Raw genomic sequence first — 12814 nt, 5'->3', positions numbered from 1 at the left:
CTTGGAAGAATTCTAGTATTGTAATAACAGAACCTGGTTGTTGTACATGTGTGTGTATGTGTCACTTCTTGTGTCTGTGTGCACAGAATTTCCCTCTGCTTCCTTCTGCCCCTTCACAATTTTGTGTCCCATTTGGTCTTTCTTTCAAAATTCAGGCCCAGAAATAAAGGAAGGGAATTTTCAGAATGATAGTCCTTATAACCGGATGCTTATCAGCATCCTTCACAATGTCCTGAAGTTAAACTTCTAAAAGGTAAATTATTGGTACAAAGGGTGTGCACCTATGTAGTCCTTTGATAAGCATTGTCATACTGACACCCCGAGAGGTAATGCCATTTAGATTCCTCAGGTAGAGTCACAGGAGAAAGTCCAAAGAGGAGAAAAAAAAAAGAAAAAAAAACAATGCTGATGTCATGTTAGAGTGAAGGCCCTGGGCACTGTCGTGGACTCAGTCTCAAGTTTCTGCCACAGTTGGAAGATGTGGAAGTGGTCAGGTGTAAACTGAATTTTTCACACAAGTGAAGCCTGAGTCAGCATGGTGGGTAGTGGCAATAGGGCAGGGAGAAGCTGTCATTGCTTGGAGTTACTTAGGACACAGTCAGCAGGGCTAGGATACAGCTACAGTTTTATATACATTCATGGGTATAGAAAACATGGCATCAGGGCTTTTGTATGAAAAAGTTTGGTCATTACTGAGGTATAACAGAAGCCCAGGCTTTCTTGCAATATAATTATAGACAATAAAATTTACACATTTAAGGATACAACTTGATGATTTTCAGTAAACAAAAGTTATGCAACCATCACCATCGCTGAGTTTTAGATGTTTCCATCACTCTAAAATGTCCCATCATACTTGAACGCAATTAATCCCTGCTTTCACCCCCAGTCCCAGGAACCACAGATATGCTTTGTGTTTCTGTTGATTTACCTATTCTTGACATCTCATAAAAATAGAATCATGCATCTGGCTTCTTTCCCTTCACATAATGTTTTTAAGGCTTATCTATTTTGTAGCATGTATCAATACTTTATTCCTTTGCATTGATATACCAAATTTTGTTTATCCACTCATCAACTGGTAAACACTTAAGTTGTTTCAGTTTTTGGCCATTATGAATTATGACACCACATATATTTGTGTGCAAGTTTTTATGTAGACATAGGTTTCCATTTCTCTTGAGTATGTACCTGGGAGTAAAGTTGCTGGGTTATATGGTAGTTCTCTGCTTGACAATATGAGGAACTCTCAGAATATTTTATTGACCCTGACAGTCTTGAGGAGTACAGCCTTAATCTGTTTTGTTTTTCTCATGGTTAGACCAGCAGTATGGAATTTGAGAAAGAACACCACGGAGTTGATGTGCCCTTCTTATCACACCATATTTGGGTTTACATGATGGCAACATGACCTTACTGGTGATGTTAACCTTGATCACATAGTTAAAGTGTTTGCCAAGTTTTCCACTGTATGATAACTTTTTCAATTCACGTACTCTGTTCCTGAGAAGTGAGTCACTAAGTGTGACCTGCATTCAGGGGTTGGAGCAGAATTAAGCTTCACCTCTTGGAGAGTTAGTAGCTACAAATACTATTTGGAATCATTCCATAAAGACAGTTTGTCTTCTTGCATGCTTTTCTTTATTAATTCGCCAAACGTTTACTTGTATCAGTATGGATTTGTGCATACTTATTTAAAACTTGAAATATTTTACTTAATGGGCATATCCCAAAAGAATTCCAGCATCATTATTTCAGTGGTACAGTAAAAGAATTTTGACTTAACTATCAGGAAACTGCAAAAGCATTCCCTATCACCCCAATTATATTTCACTACCACTGTATTTTCTAATGGTGGTATATTTGACAGTGATTTTAGACAATATATTTAACCATGGCAAAGTTTGAAACAGCATTGTAATTTCACATTATTCCATTGCCTACTTGGTACCCCTTGAGAAAGAAATAACAAAAATATAAGGCAATATTATTGAAGTAGCCATAAAAATTATTGCTGACATAAAGTAAATCTATTTATGAACTCCCTGTCAATGAAGCAAAAGTATAAGATATGTCAGGTAAAATGTGTGCTTCATTTGAAAACATATTGTCTACAATTCAGCCTTCTGGTTATCTGACTGTGCTGTTCTACAATTCTACCTTTTAGGAAACTGACAGCATTGCATACAATCTTGTCTATAGACACAAGAAATGAATTCTGTCTTGGGGGAGGGAAACCTTTTCCTCCTGGGAAAATACCTATTTATCTCCATTTGAACATTTATTTCAACACTCTTGATCTATAAATGTGAAAAAGAGGTGGCTGTAGACTTGGCAGAGTTCATTTCAGTGGATGAGTGAGGGAACTAAGCCCCATTAGATGAAAAATGAAGACTGAGTTGTAGGGAAGTGCAGAGGAATGCAAGTTGAGTATTGAGAATAATTCATAGAATACTGATTGTAAATGGGAGAATATATGTAAAGAGGACATTAAAGATGTAGAAATGGGTCCATGGCACTGAATTATGTTTTACAGGCATCAGTGATAAGAGTCTCTATAATTAATCTGTTAGTGGGAAGGAGCCATCTCTTCGATCTGCCATCTGAATTTACCACACCCTCCTTTCCACAGTTCACTTATTTCTATTCTGGGGAAGCTTAAAACTTAATGAAAGGGATTGTGTAGAGTTTGGCCTTAATGCCTATTAACTGTTAACTAAGGAATGACTGAATGGGTGAATACACAATGTGCCAAACATGTGCTGATAATTCACAAATTTTTATCTCCCAGCACAGTGTTTTTATGCAGATGACTGAACCCATAGAGTTAGGTGGCTGAGAGGATGCAGCCTCCCAGATCTCTACAACTGATGTCAGCAAGATGGGAGCACCCAGCTTCAGTGTTCAGAAGTAGATTTATGCAGACTTCCACATCTTACATGCAGGAGGGATCCTCCCTGACCTGAGCAGGTAAGGTTACAGACAGGCTGGTTTTCCAACATGGGGACAGGATTATAGCCTGCTCAGAAGTAAGTTGTGGTCCAGCTCTTGTGTCATTCAAAAAGACTCCAGAACATTTATATCCAGCTCCACTCTAAACCTGAACTCAACCAATATCCCAGAGAGACATTCTTAATCTTCTAGGCAAATGTACTGTCATTAGCAACCACCAGAGACCACACAAACACATACAAATACACACACACATACACACACACACACACATACATACATACACACACACACACACACACACACACGCCTGCGTGTGTGCGCCCTAGAGCCTTAATGCCAGCAGTAGCCCCAGGAGAACCTGCAGGCTCTACTTGTTGCTTATTGTGTGTGTTAGGCTGCATATGTAACTGGACCCTTTTTGCATTTAAAAAAATGGTGATAATGATGATTAACAGAGTATTTGTTTAATAGGGAATTATTTAAAAATTACCTTAGGATCCAGTTAAGTGTGATGACAATGAGACAATTTCCAGCTGTCGTGTTATCAAAGTATTTAAAAAAACCATTGAGGATTTCAGTGAGGTGTACATGTGGGGACATCTACTCTGCCTCATATTGGCAGAGAGGATTTCACTTAGTACAACCTCTTTCCAGACTGATTTGGCAGTATCTTTTAAATAGTCTATGCATCCCCAATCTGTATGTATCTGGAGCCTGTCCCTTCAAGTATTCATCCTTGGTGTGACACCCGCCCCTCTATTAGAGAGTGCATATTCCTCATGATGTAGGTTGTCTTGGGAACTCTTCCTTTTTCTTTTTTTTTAGACAGAGTTTCACTTTTGTTACCCAGGCTGGAGTGCAATGGCACAATCTTGGCTCACTGCAACCTCTGCCTTCTGGGTTCAAGCGATTCTCCTGCCTCAGCCTCCCAAGTATCTGGGATTACAGGTATGCACTACCACACCCAGCTAATTTTGTATTTTTAGTAGAGATGGGGTTTCTCCATGTTGATCAGGCTGGTCTGGAACTCCTGACCTCAGGTGATCTGCCTGCCTCTGCCTCCCAAAGAGCTAGTATTACAAGATATGAGCCACCATACCTGGCCCGGGAACTCTACTTTCTAAAGCACTGACCTAGAAACATTCCTTTGTCTTTACAGAGCAGGAAATTGATGTACAACAAGATTCTCTGATCAGAAAGAGAGGCAGAACTAGCAGCCTGGCTTCAGAGGTGAAGATACAGATTTCAGTAGTGACCCAGATCAGCAGGAAAGCAAGATTTACTTGGTTATGGTGTGATATGCAGCTCAGCGTCAGACAGTGTGCATGGGGACTTATAGGGTGCTGGTCTTTACCTTTCTACTTATTGCGGAATACTCCCCAGCCAGACTACTTAACCTACAAACATCATTGCTTATCCAGCTATAAAATCACATGGAGGTCATTACCTCTACCTCCTGGTAATGCTGTGGAAATACATGAAATAAAAATACACCAGCATTCAGGAATGGTGAGTCCCAATGACTCTCTTAGGTCAGGCATCCTGCCCTTCTATGGGATTTTTAAGTTCCCATCACCCATATGGCTCTGCAGCTTGCCTTTTTTCAGCAAAACAGTATCTATCCAAGATTTTGTTTTCATTAGCGAATGTGTTTTCAAACGTTTCTTGGGCATGTATATTGCTCTTTACATGAATTCTCTGTTTATATCTGTATTAGCTATCTTGCATAACAAATTACCTCCAAATTTTGCTGCTTAAAGCAATAAACGTATTAATACACATCATTTCTATGGGTCAGGAATTATGGCACAGTTTAGGTTCTGGCTCTGAGTCTCTCACAAGGCTGCAATCAAGGTTTAGGTAGGGACTATAGCCATCTCAAGGCTCAACAAAGGGAAGTTCCAATTCCAAACTCATTTATATGGCTGTTGGCAGGCCTCAGGGCCTCAATGGTTCTTGGGTAGGGACATCAGTTGTCACATGGATAGCTCACAACATGGCAGCTGGCTGTCCTTAGAGCATCGATAATAATGTGCCTAGCAAGCACAACACAGCTTTTTTGTCACTTGATCTCAGAAGTAACATCCCATCCTTTCTCACGTATTTTAATTTTTAGTAGCAAGTCACTAACTCTAGCCCACACAATGGGACAGATTACACAGGGAGTGAATACACAAGAAAAATGAGGATCATTGGGGATGATCTTAGAGGGTGCCTACCACCACATCATCAGACCCTCTCTCCATATTGGCTACTGGGAATGCTTCATATATCATGAGAATTAGCTCCATATAATTTGTACATATTTACCCTAGCCTACTCAGATAAGCTTTAATGATTTATTTTATCATACACAGTGTTTAAAAATTTTCAATATTATAATTTAATATACAGATCAGTATATAAATAAAATAAGCAAAGACCAGAGCAGCATTGATTGTTATTGTCTAGGGAGGTTAGACCATTGAGATTCTTGGAGGCTTCAGAACACTTGAAAAGCTTTAGTAAAATTCTAGACTCCACTCCTGAGGAGACAATAATCAAAGTAGTTTCTCTGGTTTACACAACCTTTCTTAATTTCCTATAACCTGATCTAAACTATGTATTTAATAATAGGTTACTTGAATAAATGTTAAGATTAAAGGAGATACAACTTAGAGTACATCGCCTTTATAATTAGTTTTGTTAACATTAGTTTCTTACCCTCCAGATCATTGTTCCAGAGGAAACACCTGTTATTCTGAATAAGCCTGTCTGCCACCTTAAAAGCCAGTCAATTCACATACCAAGGTCTCTTGGCCCCAGGCAGAGGATTTCAATTCCACCATCATCATCCTCATCATCATCACCAAGAGGGGTTGTTGAGTGAACAGGCATGGAGATTATACGATGACCAGTCCCTAACCCTTGGTGGGGCATCACATACAGAAGAGGTTGCTGGGTGCTATGCTTTGAATGTCCCCTCCAATTGAAATGTAACAGCCGTTGTAACAGTAGGAGGTGCCTTTAAGCAGTGATTAGCTCATGAGGGCTCCACCTTTATGAGTGAATTAATGCTGTTATTGTGGGAGTGGGTGAGTTATCATGAGAGTGGGCTCCTGATGAAAATAATGAGTTCAACCCTATTTCCTCTTTCTGTCTCATGTGCTTACTTGCTCTTCTACCAAGCTATGGTGCAGCATGAAGGCCCTTGCCAGATGCTGAAGCCATGCTTTTGGACCCAGAACTGTGAGAAATAAATTTTATTTCTTTATAAATTACCCAATCTGTTAGAGCAAAAATGGACTAACACAGAAAATTGGTTCAGATACATGGACTGTAGCTATAATAAATACCTGAAAATGTGGAAGTGGCTTTGGAACTGAGTAATGATGGGTAGAGGCTGGAAGAATTTAAGACAGCAGGCTAGAAAAAGCCTAGACTGCCATAAATGGAGCTAAATGGCAATTCCAGTGAGGTATTAGAAGAGGAGAGCTGTAGGAAAAGTCTGAATCTTCTTAGATACTAAAGCCTTAAAGTAGTTCAAGGGGTTGTGACCACAACGTTGGTAGAAATATGGACAGTAAAGGCCATTCTGATAAAATCTCAGACAGAAATGAGGAACAGGCTGGGAATGGTGGCTCACGCTTGTAATCCCAACACTTTGGGAGGCTGAGGCAGGTGGGTGACCTGAGGTCAGGAGTTCGAGACCAGCCTGGCCAACATGGTGAAATCCTGTCTCTACTAAAAATACACACAAAAAAATTAGCCAGGCATGGTGGCGGGTGCTTGTAATCCCAGCTACTTGGGAGGCTGAGGCAGGAGAATCGCTTGAACCCCAGAGGTAGAGGTTGCAGTCAGCTGAGATCATGCCGTTGCTCTCCATCCTGGGCAACAAGAGTGAAACTCCGTTAAAAAAAAAAAAAAAAAAGAAAGAAATGAGGAACAATGTAGGAAACTGGTGTAAAGGCCATCCTTGTTATAAAGTAGCAAAGACCTTGGCTGAATTTTGTCCATGTTCTTGGGCTTTATGAAATCCAGCACTTAAGAGTGATGAAGTAGGGTATCTGATGGAAGAACTCTCTAAGCAGCAAAGCATTCAGGCTGCTGCATGGCTACTTTTAACCACACACAGTGAGATGTGAGAAGAAATAAGTGACTTAAAGTATGAATTTATAATTAAAAGAGAAGCAGAACAAAAAAAAAGTTGGAAAAATTTACAGCCTGACCATGTAGAATACAAAGTATGTTCAGGAGAGAATACTAGGGTGTGGCCAAGCAACTATTTGCTAAAGAGGTTACCATAGATGGAAGGGAGCCAGATGCTATTTATCAAGATAATGAGAAAAAGGCCCCAAAAGTATTTCAGAGATCTTTGAGGCTGCCCCTCCCATCACAGACGCAAAGCTATAGGGGGACAAGCCCAGGATGCCCTCCATGGGCTTGCTGCAAAGAGAGACTTGGGTCTCTGCTTCCCACATTTCAGTACAGTGCTCCTCAGCCACCCCAGTTGCTGTGGCTCAAGTGGCCCCAAGTGTAGCTCAATCTACAGCTTCAGAAGATACAAGCTGTAAACCCTAGTTGTATCCATATGGTGCCTGAAGGCACACAGAGCTCAAGCGCTGTGAGGGCGTGGCTTCCTCCTCCTAGCTTTGAAAAGATGTCTCAGAGTCTGGAGATCCAGGCAGAGACTTGCACAGGGATGGAGCTACCACAAAGAGCCCCTACTAGGGCAATGCCTAGTGAGCTGTGGGAGCATGGCCATCTCAGAGACCCCAGATCTGTAGTTACCAGCATGCAACTCCAGCCTCAGAAAGCTGCAGGCATGAAACTCCAATTTGTGAGAGCTGCTTAGTAGACTGAGTTTAGCAAATCCATAGAAGTAAGAGTGCCTGAGGCTTTGAGGGCCCAGTTCCCATGCCAGCGAGCCCTGTATTCAGGACAGGGAGTCAAAAGAGAATGATTCTCTAGCTTTAAGACTTAATGGGCCTTCCACAGTGGCTCACGTTTGTAATCCCAGCACTTTGGGGGGCCAAGGCGCGTGGACCACTTGAGCTCAGGAGTTCAAGACCAGCCTGGGCAATATGGTGAAACCCTGTCTCTACAAAACATACAAAAATTAGCTAGGCATGGTGATGCATGTCTGTAGTCTCAGTTACTTGGGAGGCTGAGGCAGGAGGATCACTTGAGCCCTAGAGGCAGAGGTTATAGTGAGCCAAGATCATGCTATTGCATTCCAGCCTAAGTGACAGAGGGAAACTCTGTCTTAAAAAAAAAAAATACTATGTAATGTTGGCCCTGTTGGGTTTTGGACTTGCTTGAGGCCTGTTACTCCTTTCTTTTTGCCTGTGTCTCCCTTTTGGAATGGAAATGTTTACCGTACGCCTGTGTCACCATTGTATTTTGGGAGTAGACAGCTTGTTTTGATTCACAAGCTCACAGCAGGAAGGAATTTGCCCTAGGATGAATTGGGTTTTGAGTCTCACCCATAACTGATTTAGACGAGACTCTGGACTTTGGACTTTTGAGTTGATGCTAGAATGAATTAAGACGTTGGGGGCTACTGAGCTGGAATGAATGTATTTTGTATATCAGGAGGAAATAGCCATCAGTAGCTAGAACCTACCATATTAGGCAGCAGCAGCTGAACATATTTTTTTCTTTGCTTTGTTCACTTAACAGTATATATTTTGGAGATCACTACATAATAGAGTGGGAGTTCTCATTGCTTGTTATATCTGCATTGTACTCTAGGAGGTAGATGTATCTTAGGTTATTCAATCAGTCCCTTATTGGACATCTGTCACTTTTTGGGTCTTCTGCTGTTATAATTTGTTCTGCCAAGAATGAACCTTGTGCTTCTGCCTTTTTGTCTTTTTGAATTGAATCTTCGGGATACATTCTTAGAAGACAGTTTGTTGGTTCCAAGAGAAAATACCTATACCCTATTAAATAGAAGATTTTAAACAGAGACCATCTGGAAATATAGCAGCAAGAAGTGTTTGTTGGTCCTATCTCATCATTTATTTTATTTCACGTACTTCCTGCTCTCGTATTTTCTTTCTAGTGTGACATGGGTAAAGTAATTTCTTAATGAGCCCCAGGAACAAAAAATACTACATAAGAGCAAATAATAAAATCACTCATATAGACAGAAGATGGAAATGTCAAACCTGTATCCCTGTTGCCAGACTTACCAACTGACCATAGGACATTCAGTGAGTCCTTTCCCTTTGTTGGTCTCATTCCTAACACAGAAAGACACATAGAAACAGTGGATAAGGAACCCTATGATCACCTGAAACTTCATGTTTACTAACTTTAAACTAGTTGCCCTCCAGAGCAAAGGATTATAGCTTGTGATGCTGTGTTTTTCCCATACATGGCACACTCCTACTGACACACCCAGTGTTGTCCACAATTCTCAGCTGTATAGCTATAAATAACTCCACCCCTTTCTCTCCCACTCAGAAAATTATTTCATAATTCAAGAGAGTGAGAGAATTTTTATAGGTACAACACTGATTCAGCTATAACATAAACAATTCTCAAGCTTCAGTAAAGTATTATAAGTAAAAAGTTACTTACAATACACAGTCTTGTGACACATTAGCTTGTCATGGCACCATGAATAAGAGTCTCTCATGTAGAACAGCACCCACTGAAAGAATGTCTTGACAACAGCTCTCACTGGAAGCCAGAAATACTGTACATCCAACCATCTTGAGGTATTGTTACTATTAGAAATAAAAATAATAGATGGCATTAATTAAATGCTTACTCTGTGTCAGGCCCTGTGTTACATTACATGTTTTATCTTAATTATTACTTTCTCTGTATGTGTCCAGTATTTTACTCTTTTTTGTAGAAAGAAAACTGAGTCTTAGAGCATTTAAGTAATTGCTTAAGATGTAGTAAGTGACAAAACCAAACACAGATACAGGGCTGTCTAATGTCAAAGGATGTTCTCTTAACTAATGCTTTCCTTTACCAGAGGAAATTTCTCCAAATATTTGAGAATATTTACCTACAAAATCTTCTATATGCAAAGTAATCTCCATCTCTTTCCAGGCTCCAAACTGCCCTTCCTAGTGGCACTGCTATATTGTGTATCTGTCTAGAGAAAGACTTTTCATGTAAAACCTGTACGTGTATAAGTGTGTTTATGTACTTATGAAATATTAATAATAATATTTTTAAAAAGAAACAGTGGACTAGGGTGTGGGCTTTGGGATTACAAAAACCTGGATTTGACTCTGGGAAACACTAACTGCTGTTTGTGTGATTTAGAGCAAGTAATTTATCTGCTATATGTCCTATCATTGTTATCCTATATTATTGTTTATTATTATTACTATTTGTACCACGCACCCAAAGGCTGGATGATAGGAGTGGAGATTACACTGCCTGGTATTACAATGTCCTCAAACCTATAATTTTATAACTATTGGATAGAATGCAAATTAAAGGAAGCATATAGAAAGCTCTTGAGTAAACCCAGGCATATAACATTATTTAATATGCTGCAGGTATGGCATTTCCATTCTAATGTATTGTTCAAGAATTGGGGCTGGGTCAACTGAAAAGAGTAAAATGTTAGATCTTATACCTTGTTATTTAATATGAACATTTCACCAATGTGTTAGTATTTAAGATAAAAACAAAAAATAAGAAATAAACAGAAGACACTAAACTACACATATGGTTGTAGTAGTTACATGAATTGTATATATAATGTACAGTACATGTGTATATATGCGTGAAAAAATAACCGCTGGAATGACATAGCACAATATTAATTTCAATCATGGTAAAGTTACTGGGTATTGATATTTTTAATCTCTCTACTTGGCTCAATAGTAAACATTTGCTAAGATGAGTATGGATTATATTTATGACCAAAAACTATAATCCCTTAAACTTCTGCTACTTATGAAATATTTTAGATGAAATATATAGAGATCTATAAAATTAGTCCAAGTCAGGAAAAAAGTTTACTCCTCCCTGATTGTGTCCCTTTCTTTCTTCCCTAGAGATAATCACTATCTACAGTGAGATAATTATAATTCCTCCATACTACTTTATTCTTTTACTCCATATGAGAACTCCCTAAAAAAATGTAGTATTGTTTTGCATGTTTTCACTGCCTACATACACACACACACATACATACACACACACACACACACACACACACACACACACCTGATCCTTACATTCAAGGGAGCATTGTGAGGTGTTTCTGGGGAGAGCTTCCTCAAGATCCAAGCACAGTTTGGTGCATCATCTACAATGTCAATGTTTGCTTTTTCCCATCCCAACACTTTGATCTGTAACAAGGATGTTATTTATTAGCCCATTCATTTCTACTTTTACCCTTAATTATTTTTTCCCATCTGCATTCTTTTATTTACTTTGTGAGTTTTTAAATCAGGATTTTAAAATTTAATATTTAGTTTTCTTTTTTATTCATGTAGATATTTAATGCTTTATAATATCTTCTGACAGCTACTCTACCTAGATTTTGGTATGTTGCTTTCATCATTATTCTCATCAAATTCTGCAATTTTAATCTATTCTCATTGGGCCCAAGATTTGGTTAACAGCCTCAGATAGAGTCAATTTTCATGAATGTTCCATGCTCATTTGAAAAGTATGTGTATTGCCTAATATCATGTTTCACAGTTCACTGTGTCGATCTATAAGATCTACTCTTGGGACTTGGTTGTTTAGGTCTTCTCTATAATTACTGTTTTTTTCTCCACTTAAACATTTTTGAATTCATGGAAGTATTGTGTGATTTGGTATATAAGTATTAATACCTCCCATTTTCCTTGTGAATTGTAGCATTATCAACTGTGCCTTTTTATCTCTTTAAATCCATTTTGGTCTCAATTCTACTCTCTCAAATATCAAGATTATAACTCCTGTTTTCTTGTTATGGGCAATTGCTTGGTATATACTTACTTATTTTTAAATTGCTAACCTACCTGAATTCATTTGTTTAAGGTATATCTCCTGAAAAAGCTTAATTTTGGATTTTGCTTCAATAGGAAATTTGCAAATACTTTTCCTTTAATAGGTGAGTTAAGTCCATTTACTGTTATTGTTGTTGTTCCTGGAATCAGGCCAGGTCCTGCTGCATTTTCTCGAGGCCCAATAACAAGAAGCGGACAAACTAGGAAAGAAGGGAATTTATTACTATAACTGGATACAGGGAGAAGGCTGGAGATAATTCCACCAGCCCAACTCAAAGTGTTACAATTTTCTTAGTGCTTATTAGAGTTGGGGTTATGTGCCTTTGTGCAGTACAGCATTCACCTAAGTCTATTGGTAACCATTTTGTTTCAATTAGAAGGCCAGAGGCAAAAAAAAATGCTTGCTAAGTCCAATTAAAAGGGCCCCTTCAAGGACTGTCTACTATGGTAATGGAGTGATTGTTTCTATCTTACCTCCTTTACAGCTTGGTCTGGAGAGCTGCCTTAGACTCTCCAATGAATCTATTCAAACAGCTGCCTCTGTTACCTTGACTTGTCTCTGATTTTGCAACCCGAGATGGGTCCTATTGTAAAATTGTTTCTATTATTTTGTCTTGCTCCAGCAAGGGAGAAGCCCATGCAAGGCTCTGCTGACCTTATGTTTCATTTCTAGCTTTGATGTCCCTAGGTTTTATTTGTTCAATGTTAAGGCAGCACCATGGAAATTTGTCTGTGTAACTGGGGTGCTATGCAGGCCTATCTGTGTGACTGTCATGCAGACCTGCCTGTGTGATTGTCAGGGAGAATTGGCCTGCCACAATATGATCAAAGTTTTGGTCATTTAAGTTCAGTTCTGTAGTATTGTTTATAAATACAAGGAAATTATATAGTCTTTCACTAGG

At 39.1% G+C, this 12814-nt stretch overlaps 1 long non-coding RNA gene across 1 annotated transcript in view; it reads left to right on the top strand.

Moving 5' to 3' along the window:
* Positions 1 to 12814, top strand: part of LOC116543614 — a 40380-nt gene that overhangs the window by 9832 nt on the left and 17734 nt on the right. Inside the window, exon 2 of the long non-coding RNA XR_004265634.1 lies at positions 2792 to 2970. This is a non-coding gene — a long non-coding RNA (uncharacterized LOC116543614). The remainder of the gene's footprint in view (positions 1 to 2791; positions 2971 to 12814) is intronic.

This window comes from Sapajus apella, unplaced genomic scaffold (genome assembly GCF_009761245.1).
Source record: "Sapajus apella isolate SASKATOON/1434 unplaced genomic scaffold, GSC_monkey_1.0 scaffold191, whole genome shotgun sequence".
Taxonomy (NCBI): domain Eukaryota; kingdom Metazoa; phylum Chordata; class Mammalia; order Primates; family Cebidae; genus Sapajus; species Sapajus apella.
Note: the sequence above shows the minus strand (reverse complement) of the source record. Positions and strands in the feature narration are given on the sequence as shown.